Below are 17,026 nucleotides of genomic sequence, written 5' to 3' on the forward strand. Positions count from 1 at the left end.
GACTGAAATTTGATTGGTTGCTCTTACAATTTGGGGTTCATATTTTTCCTAATGTTAGACCAATCATCCCATACTAGTTGGTTGGAAAATATTATGCCCCTCTTAAGTACTTGTCATATACCCGTCTTTGGACATATTTAAACCACTAGCCACATGAGATCTTGAGAGAGATAGAACATTTGTTCAAGACGTCACTATTATTGGGTCGGCATCTTTGGTCTTGTACCCAAAACTTTCTTGTCCAAATCAAAATAACTCTTCTTCCCATTTAAGTACACACACATTCCTAGTTTAACCTTCACCCATAGGTTAATAGGGTCAATAAGTCTCTCACCTTACGATGTGTCATTATGTAGAGTGGCTTCTTTTGTCTTGGGACTTACACTGAGCTCTTGACTGGTTTTCAGTCTTTAGCCTTAAGAGATTACACTTTGGCTACTACTAGGTTAACTTAAGATCTTCCTTTACTCTCTTATCTTCTTACTCTTCTTCCTTTAAGGAAGTTATTTGTCCGCATATAAAACTTCTCTATCAAGTCTAAATACCTCTTGAACTTCACTTTCTACATGTGTGTTGAAAGCTGAGGGAAAAAAAGGGAAAAAGTGCTCTCAGATGAAACCATTTGTACCATACCATATGGCTTCATTCAAGGTCACTTTGCTGACAAAGTCTTTTGAGGATAATAATATATTGTTCATTGAGACTAGATATTTAGATCCTTAACGTACTTGGTAGCATTTATGTGTGATACTATCTTTCGGTTTCCCTTTGGTCATTTAACTCACATAGGAAGTGACTTGTCCATGGGTGACAACTAGAATCCCTCCATCATTTGAGTATGACCAATTGAGAGACTAAATGTTCTAGATGATGACACACTAAGGTGCCTCCTACATGTGAGATTACTGAGGGACCAAGGTGGCTATGCACAAACCACTTGATTGAATTCCTTTCATATTCTTAGGTATCCATGCAAAACTGCCTTTTAATTGTTACCAACCCATCATCTTAAGATGTCTCAATATGCGTTTTAATTTTAATGTCTTTATCAAGGGTGTAAGTTCATAAAATTTATCTTGTTTTTGCAGCCCAAGTGAGTTAGATAGAATTGACTTTGTAAGCTAGCATCCATTTAATGCTAACATGCTATCGAGTAGGCATTCCAAATTCATACTCATCTTTAGTGGAGGATTTTCGGTGGAGGTGACTTCATCCGCCCTTAATTTTTTTTGTGTCAGGTCTTCATACTTTTGTGCCAATTTCAAATGATTTGCCTTCATCCACTAAAGTACCTCTATGGTACCAAATTGAATACACCAATTCTCTCACCAATGTGCGGCCGTATGTATCTCCAGTGTTTCATGCACTTTGTTTCTTTATAGTGCATGCCAATACATGATCTTTACTAGGGTTTTACACCCTCTTTTGTCCTGTTGTCCTGTCCATACAAGTGAAAACACTTCTACCTAGCGCTTGTCTCCACGTTTCATGCACTTTGTTTCTTAATAAGTGCATGTCAATACATGAACTTTACTAGGGTTTTACACCCTCTTTTGTTCTATCTATAGAGAAAAAACACTTTTGCCTAGCGTTTGTCTCCATATATGTATGTAAGCATATATAAGACACTCTCTTTTTCACCACTCAGGTGTGTGTGTGAACAAATAATTACTCATAAGGATTTTTCATGCTCTAATCCCAATGAAACATAAACGTCGTATGCCTCGAGTTAGAAAACATATGAAAGAGCTCTCTTGTGAGTTCTTTGGATAGGATCACTGATTACAATTGTCTACCCAACCATAGGAGTCTCATGCTTATATAAGCCTAGCTTGACACTTCACACTGACATGACCCAAGTCTACAGTGTGTCGGGCTACACACCTCTATGGATGTCCCTCCTCAAATCTTGTGTGGACTTCACCCTCAAGATGGGTATACACGGTATGCTCCATGAGTGCTTCTTGGTCCCGATGCTAGAGATGGCATAATTGACTACCTCTCTTGTTTTGCTAAATCCTCACCCCCCACTACGTGTGTCCCGAGGAAAGCAACTTCCACCCTCAATCTTAGTTGAAATTGGCTTTAGTTCAAGCTTGAAAACAAAGACACATGAAAAAATATCAGAGCAACTAACCATGAGTACTTAGAGAATTTTGTTGGAATTGCCTTTCTTTAGAAAAGGAGGATCTATGTCCACGAGATTGTAGCTCGTTTACACTAGAGAACCTTTGTCATGATGATAAATTCATATTTTGATTTTAGCCTCTTAAGCCTAGGCTAAATGTGTCAATTAGTAAATGAATCTCTATTTAGGGACGTGTTGACCCCCAATGTCAACTACGGGGAGTTTGTCCAATGTCTTGTGCCAGCCATAGAGGCTACAAGCACACAAGCTGTATACATAGACAAGCTCTACGACTATAGATGGTGTGTCACTCACCTCTTGTGCCACTGCCGCTGAGGTAATCTTGCATGCATTGAGAGGAAGAATCCATCATGCTATTGACCACCCTCCTTGCTATTGCCGTACTCCCACTGCTCGATCGCCAATGCCCTCTCTCTCTCTCACGCTCACATACAGATAGAAGAAGAAGATAAGACAAGAGCAAGCTTCATACGTTCATAATTAATCAAAAGACTATTTATAAATTCTTATCTTTGGGTTGGGTCCATCCCTTTCACATACGAACACGCACATTCATCCAGTTGGCACTAAACGAGTGGGGTGCACAGTCTAGTGCGCTTCTCATCAGCAATCACCAACCCTAGACTATAGACCTACATGACCGACAAGACCGACCCATAACTGAATACAATTAATAATAATAAGGATGACACATAAAGTTAACATTCTTCCCTTCCTACTGTAAATTCCATCCTCGGAATTTAGGAAGGTATGTTCAAAAAGTAGTAACTTGGTGGGTCCACTTGTATGGGTCTTGTAGTAGTTAAACATCTTGATGAGAGTAGTGGCCCATGGACGTGCTCTCAATCTAGGAGTTTAATTCTTTAAGATGATACACTTGTTCTTTGCAAGAGCTCGACTCTTTAGCTTCACTCGAACACTGCAAAATCAATCAAAAATGGCACAATAACAGCATTCTCATAAACTTGATTGTGTACCGTATAGGTAGTTTAGAGTTTATAGAATCATCATCTACTTTGACTTGGAATGAATGTGTAACACCCAGATTGACTTCTCATTGGCGTCTAATACGTTGTTCTTGCTATCAAGCTTCAATCTTGGCTTGTATCTTTTTTAACTCAGCTTGTTCTTTTGCTGCTTCTTTTGATGGATGGCACACAATTCCTCTTGGCTCAGGGGATCATAGTATCTTTTGAATTTACTCCCATTGAGGAATCCAATGGTTTCAACTCCGTCTAAAGTCTCCACACAAAGGGTAATTTCGCATACTCTATATGGCCCTTTGCCAATGTATTCCAATTTTTTCTTCTGTTAGGCACTCCATACATAAGAACTTTATCACCAACTTTGATGTCCTTGTTATTTAAATGGAGATCAAACCACTTCTTTCTCCTATCTTTCTCCACAAGGGCATTCCGCACAACCAATTGCCTCTCTTCCTGTAGCCTTTCGAGGATATATAAGTTGCACGCGACTAATGGGTTACCATCCCAACCTTCTTGAGAAGATACTCAAAGACTAGGATGACGAACTCCCATGGCATTAGTGCTTCTTGAACATATACCATTTTAAATTGTTTGTAATCAATGGCCACTTTATAAGCAGTACAATAAGACCATAGAGCTCATGTAAGCTTCAAGTCCCAATCTGTATGATGAGCCTCTATCATCTTAGTTAAGATAGAAATTAGTGTCTTGTTGGTACTCTTAGCTTGGCCATTTTCTTGTGGATAATAAGGTGCAAATCTATGGTGGGATATCATGAATTCTGAGGTGAGTTCTTTTATCACTTCACTTATAAAATGGGTACCATTGTCACTCACAATCTGAGAGGGACATCCAAATCGTGTAATAATATTTTCAAAGAGGAACTTAGCTATTGTCTTTGCGTCGGCCTTGTGTGTAGCTTGAGCTTCAACCCATTTTGTCACATAGTGAGTAGCCACGATGATATATCAAGATTGACTACTAAGGGCTGTCGAACTAATTGGCCTCACAAAATCTAAGCCCCACTTTTCAAATTGTTGAGTCACCTTAATAGGATGTAGAGGCATCTTATCTTTTCTCTGTGGTCTTGCATAGCGTTGGCATTCATTACATCCTTTCATAAAGAGTGATGCATCCTTGAATAAAGTGGACCACCAATAGCCTCACTGTAATATCTTTCTAGCCATCAATGCTCTTGAAAAGTGATCACTAGCTATGCCCATGTGTGCTTCTTGCAAACTGTAAAAATATTCATCCTCATGGACACAACATCTAAGAATGTCATCTTTTCCTTGCTTATAGAGAGTTTTGGCAATCAAGCAATAGGGTTCGCATTCCTTGATTAACCTTCGAGGTACATCCTTTCTAAGCTCTTCCGGGGGGGGGGGGTTTATGAGACAAATGATCTTCCATAACATGTTTCTTGCCAGGTCTTACAACAACAATGAAATCAAACTCGAGCGAAACTAACAACCATTGTGTAATTCTTCCTGTGGAACATGGCTTATTTACTAAATACAACAACATTGATGATCTACATTAAACAAAAACTTGGTAGCAAGAAGGTAATATAAAAAACAATTTATAACATAAATCATAGCTAAACCTTCTCGCTCTTTAGTGGTGTAGTTCATCTCAACATCATTTAATTGGCGATTTGCAAAGTTAATAGGGTAGTCTAATTTATGTTCTCCTTGTTGAGTTAGAACACACCCAATAAAAAAGTTTGATGCATCAATATGCACATGAAAAATTATATTTCATTTGGGCACTTGTAAGATTGGGACACTTGTCAAGGCCTTTTTTAATAACTCATAAGCATGGTCACACTCCTTGGTCCAGTGAAACTCGATAAGAAGCTTGTACAATGGAGGAGCTACCTCAGCAAAGTTTAAAATAAACCGTCGATAATAACCAACATGGCCCATGAATCTTTGGACTCCCTTATAGTTCGTAGGTGGTGGCAAATTGGAAATGGCTTTAATTTTTATTTCATCTGTGGAAATCCCATTCTTGGATACTATATGCCCTAAAATGACTCCATGGTTAATCCAAAACTGGCATTTGAAAGGGTTCAATGAGACACGATACTATCTGCACCTTTCAAACACTTTTTCATAAACATGATAGATGCTTCTCCCAAGAGAAACAAACACAAAGGTTATTTAGGAAAGCTTTAAAAAACTCCCTTAAATATTCTTTGAATGCAATGTTTATTAACTGCTGGAATGTAGCAGGGGCATTTGTCAAGCCAAATGCCATAATACAAAATGCAAACACTCCAATTTCAATATGAAAGTAGTTTTAGCTTGGTACTCTAGTGAAATCATGATTTGTGTTACCATATACATGTGGTAGTGATGTGTGTGAACACAGTAGGACCGTCGGGGCATTTTTTCCCTCTTTTGGAGGTTTTCCCCCCCGTGCATTGTATATACGCCCATCACTCTAGGGCTATCCATCTTTCCATTGCACACTAAATAACACACTCTCTATTGTGTGCCTTGAGCTTCCTTCGTCTTCTCCAAGCTGTGTACATTTCTCTGCAACCCTAATTCCAACAATTGGTATCAGAGTAGGTGCCGTCCTCCCGGGCTTAGTCGTCAACAGCTCTAGCACACACCTAGTCACTTTCTTCGATTTTTGTGAGCTTTGGCGAGCATTCACAGGTCGACAAAAATTTCAAGCGAGCTCGTAGAGCGTAGTCTGCTCAGATTTCTAATTCGGGCTCATCTCAGCCTACGGTTTCCACTACAGGCAGTACTGCATAGGCTATTTTGTCATTTTGTGCAAAATTTTTGTTAGTGCCCTTTTTTACATAACAAGTGCCTTACAATCTTCTACAGTTTGTGCTATATAGCATGTTTTGTTTCCTCTTCGTTTCTCCTCTTTTTGGGCAATTTTCACATCAGGTGCAGCATTTACCATGGCTGACAACAACATAGATGTGTTCAAGATGTTTGATGCTGCTGCTGAGGACAGGTTGGATGGGGACAATTACCCTATGTGAGCTTTCATGATGCAACATGTTCTTGTGTCAAAGAGCGTTTGGAATATTGTGCAAGCCATTGATGTACATCCTGGTTCTGAGGATGCACGCGATGTTGATGATGTTGTAGGTCTTGCTGTAAGAATTGCTGCTATTGAGTTGTTTTGCCTACGGTAGAACAATCTCATTGGGATGTAAAGGATGTGTAGGCTCATGCATTGATTCTGTTCTCCGTGAAGCGCACCATTGTTCCTCACATTGGTTCAACAAAATCTGCAATACAAGCTTGGGATATTTTGGCTGGTCTTTAAACAAGTCGTAATGAGGCTAAAATTGGTTTGCTGTGTAAAGAACTGGAGTCGAAGATTATGCATGAGGAAGATGATATGGACACTTTCCTTGCTGGTGTCAAGGATATCAATGAGCAACTTATTTCTGCAGGTGAAGTCATTTCAGACAGTTGCCTTGTGCAGACTGTTCTTGATGCCTTACCAAATTCTTACCAGACTTCCGCTAGTACTTGGAGACTTATGATCCAAGGAAATCCTGAAGTTGTCAAGTTTGATGCATTATGCACATTGCTGTTGCAAGAGTCACTTTCTAGAGAAAACAGGACTAGACAGTGTTTAGTTGAATAGGCTTTTATTGCTTCTCAAAGAAAGGGTGGTAACAACAATGCAACCACTTCTTATGGTTTTGCTGCGAGTGGCAAAACTTCTGTTCTGAATGCAACACTTTGTCCGGAAATTTGGGTGATAAGGGCAAAAAGAAGATGCGTTGCCATTATTGTAAAGCTAATGATCACTTGATCAAGCAGTGTCCTAAGTTGAAGGCCAAAGAGGCTAAGAAGAAAGAGGGTGGTTCCACTGCAAATGCTGGTTCCACTACAAATGCAGCCATTGTTGAGTCTTCTTTGAAAGGAGATGGTGATGCAGAATGGGCTTTTAGTGCAGGGTGTACTTACAATCCTGCTGTCCGTGATGTATGCATGTCAATTGTTGTTGCGGATTCACATGTGTGGTATTTCAATAGTGGTTCTACAAAACACATTACCTCACATCATGAATTGTTTACCTCTCTGGAGTCTGTCCCTCATGGGAATTCTGTCACTTGTGCCAACAATGCCTCTTATTCGGTTCAGGGAGTTGGGTTGTGCTTACTACTGAAAATGGCAGTTCTTTCACACTTGTTGATGCACTTTATGTACTTGGGATCAAGAAGAATCTTTTGTCTATATCTGCACTTGCTAGACTTGGACTTGTAGTCAAATTTGCGGATGACAGATGTACAATTCATGATCTCAGTTTTGGTGATGAAATTGTTGCATCTGGGCTTTTGTGTCGTGGGCTATATAAGCTCACTTTGTATGACAAGTGTGGAAAAAATTTTGCAAATGTAGTTGCAGATTCAAGGACTATTTCAGATGCAAAACTTTGGCATGCACATTTTGGTCATCTCAATTTTGTCAGCTTGTTGCATTTGCAAAAATCTGATATGGTTGCTTCTTTGCCGCCTCTTGAAGCACCTGTCAAATATGTTTGTGAAGGCTGTATTTTGGGTAAGATGTAGCGTTTGAAGTTTCCAAAGGATGGTTCAGTTAGGGCCACATGCATGTTGCAGCTTGTGCATAGTGATGTTTGTGGGCCCATGCAAACTCCGTCCTTGGACAATTACCTTTACTTTGTGACTTTCGTTGATAATTACTCCAGACATGCATGGGTATTTCCGCTTAAAGCGAAGTCCAAAGTTTTTATGTGCTTCAAATAAGTTTTACTATGGCTGAAAATGTATCGAAATGTACTATGGGCACCCTCCGTTCCAATCGAGGGGGGGAGTATGTCTCATGAATTTAATGCATTTCTGGCTAGTAGTGGGATAAAACACCAATGTACAGTGCCTTATACACCTCAACAAAATGGTGTTGCTGAGAGGAAAAGCAGGTCACTTACGGAAATGGCACGATGTATGGTCAAAAGTCAAGCTTTGCCGCATTCTTTTTGGCTTGAGGCGATCATGTGTGCCACTTATGTACATAAGTGGCTCAATGTATGGTCAAAAGTCAAGCTTTGCCGCATTCTTTTGGCTTGAGGCCATCATGTGTGCCACTTATGTACTAAACAAGCATCCTACAAAAGCTTTGCAGTCTATCACTCCATATGAAGCATGGCATGATAGAAAGACTTCTATTGAGCACATGCGTGTTTTTGGTTGTTTGGCGTATGCTTTGGTGCCACAAACATAGTGCAGAAAACTTGATGATAAGGCTGTCAAATATATATTTGTTGGTTATACTGCTGAAAGCAAACTTTACAGGTTGTATCATCCACAAACAAAGCGATTCTGGTTTCACGGGATGTAGTGCTTGTGGAAGATTCAGTTCAGCCCTTGCTGTCATGTACTAGAGAAAATAATGTAAGCTCACAAGAAATTTATGACACTTTGTTGCCTCTTTTCAGTGGTGGAAATTTGAATGTAAATTCCAATGAGGCAAATGGACATCCTATGGGGGTTTCTGAAAATGTTACAGATGAGCCTATTACTGATGCAGATGTACATGATGTACTTGATGAGGAAAGGGCTAAAAATGAGCAGGCTAGAGGTATGCCAAAATGGTTGGTGCATACATTGCGTGACAGTAAATTGGATGCACCTTTGTCTGGTCGTACTCGTTCAGGCTCTCACCATGCATCTTATGCATCAGATTGTTATCCTTTGATTGTGTCTAGCTTACGTGATGTTCAGGAACCTTTGTCTTTTGATGAAGCACAGAATTCAAAAAATTGGATGGTTGCCATGCAATCAAATTATGATGCACTTATAGAAAATCACACATGGACTTTATATGATTTGCCTCCTGGCAAAAAGGCCATTGGTACAAAGTGGGTTTACAAGTTGAAACGCAAGCCGGATGGTGAGATCGATCGCCATAAGGCTCGACTTGTTGCAAAGGGTTATGCATAGAAAAAAAGCATAAATTATGAAGAGACTTTTTCTCCCACTTGTCGTATGACTACTGTGCGTTTTCTATGTGCATTGACAGCTCATTTTGGTTGGGATGTACATCAATCAGACATTGTTATTTCTTTCTTGAATGGTGACATATTTGAGGAAGTTTAGGTAGCACAACCTCGCGGTTTTGTCAAGAAAGGACAAGAGGACAAAGTTTGCAGATGTAAGAAGGCTTTGTATGGGTTGAAGCAATCTCCTCGTGCTTGGTATTAGAAAGCTGACACTCATTTGGTCAAACAAGGCTTTCGTAACAGTCCAACAGAATGCACATTGTATGTAAAGTGTGAGGATGATGTACTTCTCATCGTGGCTGATCACTGGACCAGATGAGAGACATATTCCTCAATTTAAGGCTGATTTGAATGCTACTTTCAAGATGAAAGGTTTGGGGCTGTTGCATCATTACTTGGGTATACAGTTTAAGCAGTGTGATGGTGGTATTGCCTTGTGTCAGAAAAGTTACATAGAGACCTTGCTATGTAAGTTTGGACTTGAAGATTGCAAACCTATTGCCACTCCCATGGAAACAGGTTTAAAGTTGAGTCTACATGATGCTGGTGATCCTGTTGATGTCACTCTTTACCAAACTGCTGTTGGATGCCTCATTTATGTATGTAACACGAGGTCGAATATTTAGTTTACAATCTCACAGGTCAATAGATTTATGCATAGCCCAGGGTCTAAGCATTGGCAGGCTCTCAAGAGTATTTTCCGCTATTGAAGCGGTCCGGGGCGGGAAACAAGAAGAGCAACCTCTAGACACCCTTCAAGGCTCCCGTGCTGCTCAATGGGGCTGGGGCACAACACAACACAAACCAAAACAACAAACCCCCAGCCAAATCCCAACTACACAAGGGGCACCACCTAGTTTAAGAGCGAACTAGGACGCAAAAGAGGAGAATCGTTAGAGCAACCCACAAACAAGCAAGGAATTTACACTAACCCTAACACCAATGGAACACTCTCACACACTAAAACACGAGAGAGAGAGAGAGAGAGAGAGAGAGAGAGAGAGAGAGAGAGAGATGGTGCTCGGGCTGCTTTAAGGTGTATCGTTAATGATCAAGCAAACATAAATATATATATATGTAAGAAAGAGAGAGAAGGGGGAAGGGGGTGCTTATTGCACTAATGCCTTCTTACAAATCTGTCATGACCAATCAAAGTGAGATTAGTATTTGTTCAACATAGCCTGAGTAAATTACGCCACAACACATCACAAGAAAAAAGCCACCCCAATCACTGTGTTAAGGCCAGGGGAGTCCTCTCCACCCTGTCGCCCTCTTACAGCATGTGGGATTTATGGCTAAATTGATAACAATACCCGGAGACAAGCTATCAAGAACTTAAATAAAACACCAAGACACTTACACATCATTATTGTCCATGACTTCACGTTGGAAGGGAGACAAGGTATCCATGCTTAGTCCAAATTCACCCTCCTTGATTCAGCAAATGTTGGGCTTACTCTAGTAGGAGAAATGATAGATTTCCTACTCTCAATTTGATGATCACTCTCTCTTACAAATGGCATAGAGTTCCCTTGCTAATCACCCCTAATACAACACATACATATGCCTAATGCCAATGAGATTTCACTCAAGAGCTCCTTCTCAAGAGGTTGAGCTTGGCTTCTCAAGCTATAGCATAGTGCTCTTTCTTCTCCCCTTTTTTGTGCTAGCTACACCCTCCTTTTATAGCACTTTTGAAGGCTAGGGTTACTCCTCTAACCATGGTTGGGTTAGATTTTCAGCAATTTATCTAATTTCTTTTGCTTGGAATTATCAAGAAGTTGGTGGGGAAAGAGAGAGGAGAGAAATGGAGGTGATAGGACTTTTCATAGTGGGTTAGTGTTAGTAGAGTTAGGATTAATCTACAAATGGAATTGGATATTTACAATGGGAGTATCCATGTAGGATACAAATAAGGAAGAAAAACTCTTAAGAGGTAAGAAAAGGTGGATTTCTTACAAGGTTGATGCTCCAAGTGTCTTGAGTAGGGCCAATTTTGACGCTTGTTGACGGTCCACTAGCTTTGACGGTACATTTTTTCTCCACTCTTGACATTCCTTGAGAGACAAGGTACTTGAAGCTGAGTAATCAACCACCATGATGCTGTCTTTTAAGAGAAGAGGCTGAATTTTGTGGTTTTTTTGATAGATATGGGTAATTTGGAGGAGGAAAAATGAGACTAGGTGGTCAATTTTGGAATGGAATTGTGTGTGGGAGGTAGGAGTTCACCATGGTTTCTCTTATTCTTCAAGGTTGAGGAGAAGGTGAGTAGGGTGCAGAGAGGAGTGGTGAGAGAGGTGGGGATGATGAGTGGAGAAGTGTGTGTGAAAGATGAAAATGATAAAGTGGAAGAGAGAGTGTGGCTTCATAGCATGGGAAAACTGGGGTCCACTAATAAAATCATAGCTCATAGCTCGTAGCTCAAAAAAATTTGAAAAAATTTGAGGCAAAAGTTCAGCCCACGAGCTACAACTTTTGTTTGTATCACCTTTTCAAACTCGGAGAGTAAGTGAACTTTAAAAATTCAGCAAAACCGACCGTTTTTTTCCACTGCAAAAGGTCCTTGTGGGATCCTTCTTTGGATGATTCTTTTGAATACCTCCAAGAGTGAGCCCTCCATAGTGCATGTATGCATGCCACCTACCCTTGACCTTATTTGGTAGGTCTATAATTGAAGATATTGTTGAGATCATGATATAAGTGAATAGTACAACTAAGAAAATCAAATATTGAGGGGTCTAAAAAATATGTACATGTCAAATATAAATAATATAAGTGGAAAAAATATAAAGGGGTCAAAAAAAATCTCTCTTATTATGAGGCTATCATAAAAAGATAAATATTTTTGGTGTTCTAATTTTTTAGAAAAAAAAACAAAATAGATGTAGGAAGGGAAAAATCACAATAGTGAAAAAATATACACATAAATAAAACTAGTTTTTTTGGATTTTTGTTGGGGTGGAGTTACACCAAATATAAGAGAAGCTTACATAAAAATATTTCTATATGGAATAAAGAGTATGAAAAATGGTAAGAGAAATTGTGGTAATGGTGAGGCAATGTACAGAGCATAAATAACACACACTTAGGTAGAAATATTTAAATAAATACCAAAATAATTATGAAAAAATCTTTTATTTAGGCCCTATATACAAAGAAATATTTACATACGCATGGGCCATAATATACTTATATTTTTTATATTTTTTATTTTTTTGGCTCAACTAGCCCAATGACTAGCTAATTGAGGGTTTTTTATTTCAGTAAGGAGATATGGGAAAAGTCCCCTAACTCACACGCACCTATATACAGTGAAAGGGTGAGGGTAACCACAGTGTTTGAGTGATTTGATAGGGTGAGATAACTCACTATGGCAATAACAGAGAGCCGAAAAACGGCTATCATTAGCCCTCCCCCAGGATGATGGTATATTCATGTACCATCATAAAGAATCTTTTCCGAAGAGAGTGCTTCAGAGTCCTTGACAAGATCTTCATTGTTTGGCCCCTTGGAATTTTGGTTTGTGTTACACTCATGCTTCATGGAACAATACTTACATGGGATAGTTGCCTTTTGCTCTGGTAGATCCTTTGGTAGAAGGCGAATCAAGTAAGGCTTCAAGCGATAGCCGTTTACCTTCCTGGAGTGCTCTTTCCCATTCAAGTCCATAAGTTGATAGTAACTTGAATTGAAAGCCTTCTTGACTATGTATGGCCCATGCCATCTTGTTTCAAATTTGGCATCAAAACGATTATCGAGTCGATTGTTATACCTTAGCACAAGATCTCCTTCATTGATGCCTTTGTCCTTCAGTTTCTTGTCAAGCTTCTCCTTTGTCTGTGTGGCTTTTCTCTTATAGCACTCGTATGCTGCTTCTCTTTTCCACTCAAGCTCAGCTAAGGTAAGAAGTACATCCATCCATGCTTCTTGATCATCTTGTGTTGATTTGCCATGAAGTCGCATTGTTGGAATGTTTAGTTCAATTGGCTGTAAAGCCTCTTGACCATAGACCAAGTGAAATGGTGTGAACTCCGTGGCTACCAAACCATTTGATTGGGGATAGTAGGGTGTACTGTGACGATGTAGAATGCGAAGTTCTTCACAGACTTCTGTGAGCAATCCCTTTCTAAACCCTGGACCATTATCAGAAACAATCTCCAAAGGTGTGCCAAATCTACAACAAATGTGAGTGTAGACGAATTTGCTCACTCTCCTCTCATTTACCTTTGCCACACTTTGTGCTTCCACCCACCTAGTCATATAGTCTACAGCCACTAGAATGTAGAGTTTACCATTTTTTGTCCTAGGCAGAGGACCCATAGCATCAATGCCCCAATTTTCAAAGGGTCCATTTGCAAGCACAATTTGCCTTGGACCATAAATCAATCTTCTATTCCCATTTACCTGACAATTGTGACAACTTTTACACCAATGTTGGACATCCACATGCAGACTTGGCCAAACATACCCCGCAAGCAAAATCTTCTTCACAGTTAATTCTTGGGAAAAATGACCACCACATGCCTCTTCATGCAAACCTTTTAGAATGGCTGGAATTTCCGCGATAGTTGGTACTCTTCTACACACTTTATCCTTCCCTCTTTGATAGAGGGAGTCTTCTAGGAAGAGATACATGCTTGCCTTCTTCATGAGTCTCCTCTTCTGAGCTTTTGTGAAGTCTGGTGGAAACTCACTCTCCAAAATGTAGCCAATGATGGGAGCCAATGACTCCAATCCCTGGTACCTCGGTTGCTTCACAGCAGCCGCCACCATGATGACCTGCACTTCTTTCTTTACACATGCAACGGCTTGTTGTGCAAGTAAATCAGCATCTTCATTTTGTTTCCTAGGAATATGATATAATTGCACCTCCTCAAATTGATTAAATAGCCTACGGATGGTATGAACTTTGGCCCTTAGTCTTTCATTTTTGCATGCCCAGATGCCTAAAATATGCTTCACAATGAGAAGTGCATCCCCTTTTACCATGAGACGTTGTATACCATGGCCAATGCATATTTTTAAACCATGAAGTAGTGTGTCATATTCTGCTTCATTGTTGCTAGCTGAACTTGGTAGATTGAACTTCTCTTTCATGACCACCTCTCCACTTGGGTTGAGCAACACTAGCCCTCCCCCTGCTTTTCCTGTGGCTCGTCGAAAAGCTCCATCAAAGAACAAGGTAAAAGCATTAGGAATACTTTTTGGTGGTGGCAATGGTAGGGTCTTTACTTCAGGCACCTTAATCTCCTTTTCATGCACCCTATAAGTGAGAATCCCTGCCAATTGTGCATGCACACTATCTTCTACCTTGAAAGAGTATTGAAACTCTTGCAACTCCATAATCCACTTTGAGATCCTAGTACTAAGATTCATTTGAGATGACACCCAAGGGAACAAATTCTCTACGGTGAGGATTACAAAAGGTTTTGGGAGTCCTTATCGCAAACATGAGAGAAAGCATCATGAGTTCTGCCTCCGTGTAGCCTCTCTCTAAAGCATTCATGACCCTACTAGCAAAGTAGATGGGCCGCATCCTGGTACTATAGGGATCTTGTTGTAACAAAACTGCACCAATTGTTTCTTTCCCAGCACTAGAGCTAACAAAGAATGTGTACTCCCAACAAGGAGTCATGAGTGTTGGTAGCTCTGAAAAAATGGCTTTAATGTTACAAAAGTACTCTTCAAGCTCATCAGACCATGCAAATTCTACTTGTTGTGTCAACTTTTGCAAAGGGTGAAGTAACTCCGAGGCTAAGTGAATGAAGCGTGACATATACTTCACCTTTTGAATGAATGAGATGACCTCCTTAAGACTCTTGGGTGATGGTAGCTCAATAAGAGCCTTTGCCTGTGAAGGATCCACTTCAATGTCTTTGTAAGAAACTTTATGACCAAGCAAGATTACTTCATCCTCACCTATATGGCACTTGTCGGGGTTGAGTTGACCTCCCATGTCGTAGAGCTTCTTTAAACCTTCTTCTACCCTTTGTAGATGCAATGATTTTGAGCTATAATATAGAAATCATCAATGAACACCCTAATTGACTTTCCAAAGAATGCTTGAAACACCATATTCATGAAACGTCGGAATGTTGCAGGAGCATTTGTCAGACCAAATGCCATGACTCTAAAAGCATAACAACCCCAAGGAGTGATAAAGGTTGTTTTCAATTGATCCTCCAATGCAATCCCTATTTGAAAGTAACCTAGGTAACCATCGCACACAGTGTACTTCTCATGACCAGCTACCTCATTTAGTATCTCATCCTGGAATGGGAGGGGAAAGTGATCTCTCTTTGTTGCCTCATTGAGGGGACGGTAATCCACACACACCCTTCACTTGCCATTTTTCTTAGGAGTGACAACAACAGGAGAGACCCACTCTGAATTCTCCACTGGATAAATGAAACCTGCTGCTAGAAGCTTTCTTACCTCCTTAAGTAGAGCCTGTTCCTTTATAACTCCTAGCCTTCGTAGCTTCTGAGCTTTAGGTGTGGCCTCAGGATTTAACTCAATCTTGTGTTGAACAACATCTACCCCATGCACGTCGGTGTAGTCTTTAGCAAAAAGCCTAGGAAACTTCCTTAGCACACATTTGAACTCTTCTCTTTCATCCTTTGTAAGTGTTGTTGATAGCATACCTTCCAGCATCCCTTCATCTTGAACACCTTCGTTCTCTTGAGGACCTACCTCCTCCAAGCCTTGACAAGAGGTCTCTTGGTTGCTTGGCTTAAACCTTACCCCCATGACTTCGATGGAAGACTCCTCTTCAGTAATGCTGCCGCTACTTTCTTCTTCTGAAGTGCTATCGGTCCAACCTTCTTCCGTCTCACTTTGAGATGATTCTTCATGGAGCTCCTCTTGGCGTTGCTCCTTCATGTCAAAGACAACCTTCTTATGATTGTCATTCTTGCAAATTAATTTCCCACTCTCCCAATCCTGCAAAGCTCGCATTTTCATTAGCCATGGTCTTCCTAGGATAAATGGATAACCACTTCCCTTGGTCGACATAACATAAAAATCCACCGCTTTCTTAATGCCAAAGGCTTCTACAAAGACATTTTTACAAATGCCTACACACCTAGCCTTGCTATTGTTTGCCATCTTGACTTTGATTTCAGGTGTCTCATGGATGTGCATGCCTAGTCTTTGCATGAGTCCCTCTATCATGATGCAAATTTGTGCACCTCCATCCACTAGACCTTTCCTAACCAATCTTCCTTTGATGTAATAGTCTAGCACCGGTGTAATGTCCTCATTCATTTCAGCTTGTGCAATTTTTACAACAGGCACACTCTCTTTTACCTTTCTCCTAGTGCTAACTTCCCTTGTTAAATCCCTCCTAACTTGTGGACATAATGCAAGAAATTGAGGCCATGAAATATCAGGACCCTTACCTCTCATGTCTTCCAACAAGTTGTACGGAGCCGTACCATGTCCAAGAGGGAATTCTTGGAGGTTGATACGACGTCGAGTCCTCTTGGTTTCCTTGGTTTCCTTTGCCTTCTTGCCTTGTCCATGGTCACTCTGTGATGTGACTCCTTCTTTCTCTTTACCTTTTCCTCGGCCACGCTTAATGCCATTGGCTTCCATGTCAACCTCATTTGAATTTGTCACCTCTACCACATGCACATTTGGATCTAGCAAATGTGGAACTCCTTCTACCCCTTGTGGAGGTGGTCTTGGTCCATTTGGCCTTTGTAGAAGCCTTGGTTGTTGACCAGCTCCTTCTCCTGCATTCATCACTTGGTAATTCAAGTTAGGTCTCCCTGGCTCTCCACGGGGCCAAGGACAATTATACATCTCATGTCCAGACTCTCCGCAATTCCAACATTGCAAGACTCTCCTAGTTCGTGGCTCTCTCCCTCTTCTAACTTCT

Source organism: Adiantum capillus-veneris, chromosome 1 (genome assembly GCF_014529385.1).
Source record: "Adiantum capillus-veneris isolate H3 chromosome 1, ASM1452938v2, whole genome shotgun sequence".
Taxonomy (NCBI): Eukaryota; Viridiplantae; Streptophyta; class Polypodiopsida; order Polypodiales; family Pteridaceae; genus Adiantum; species Adiantum capillus-veneris.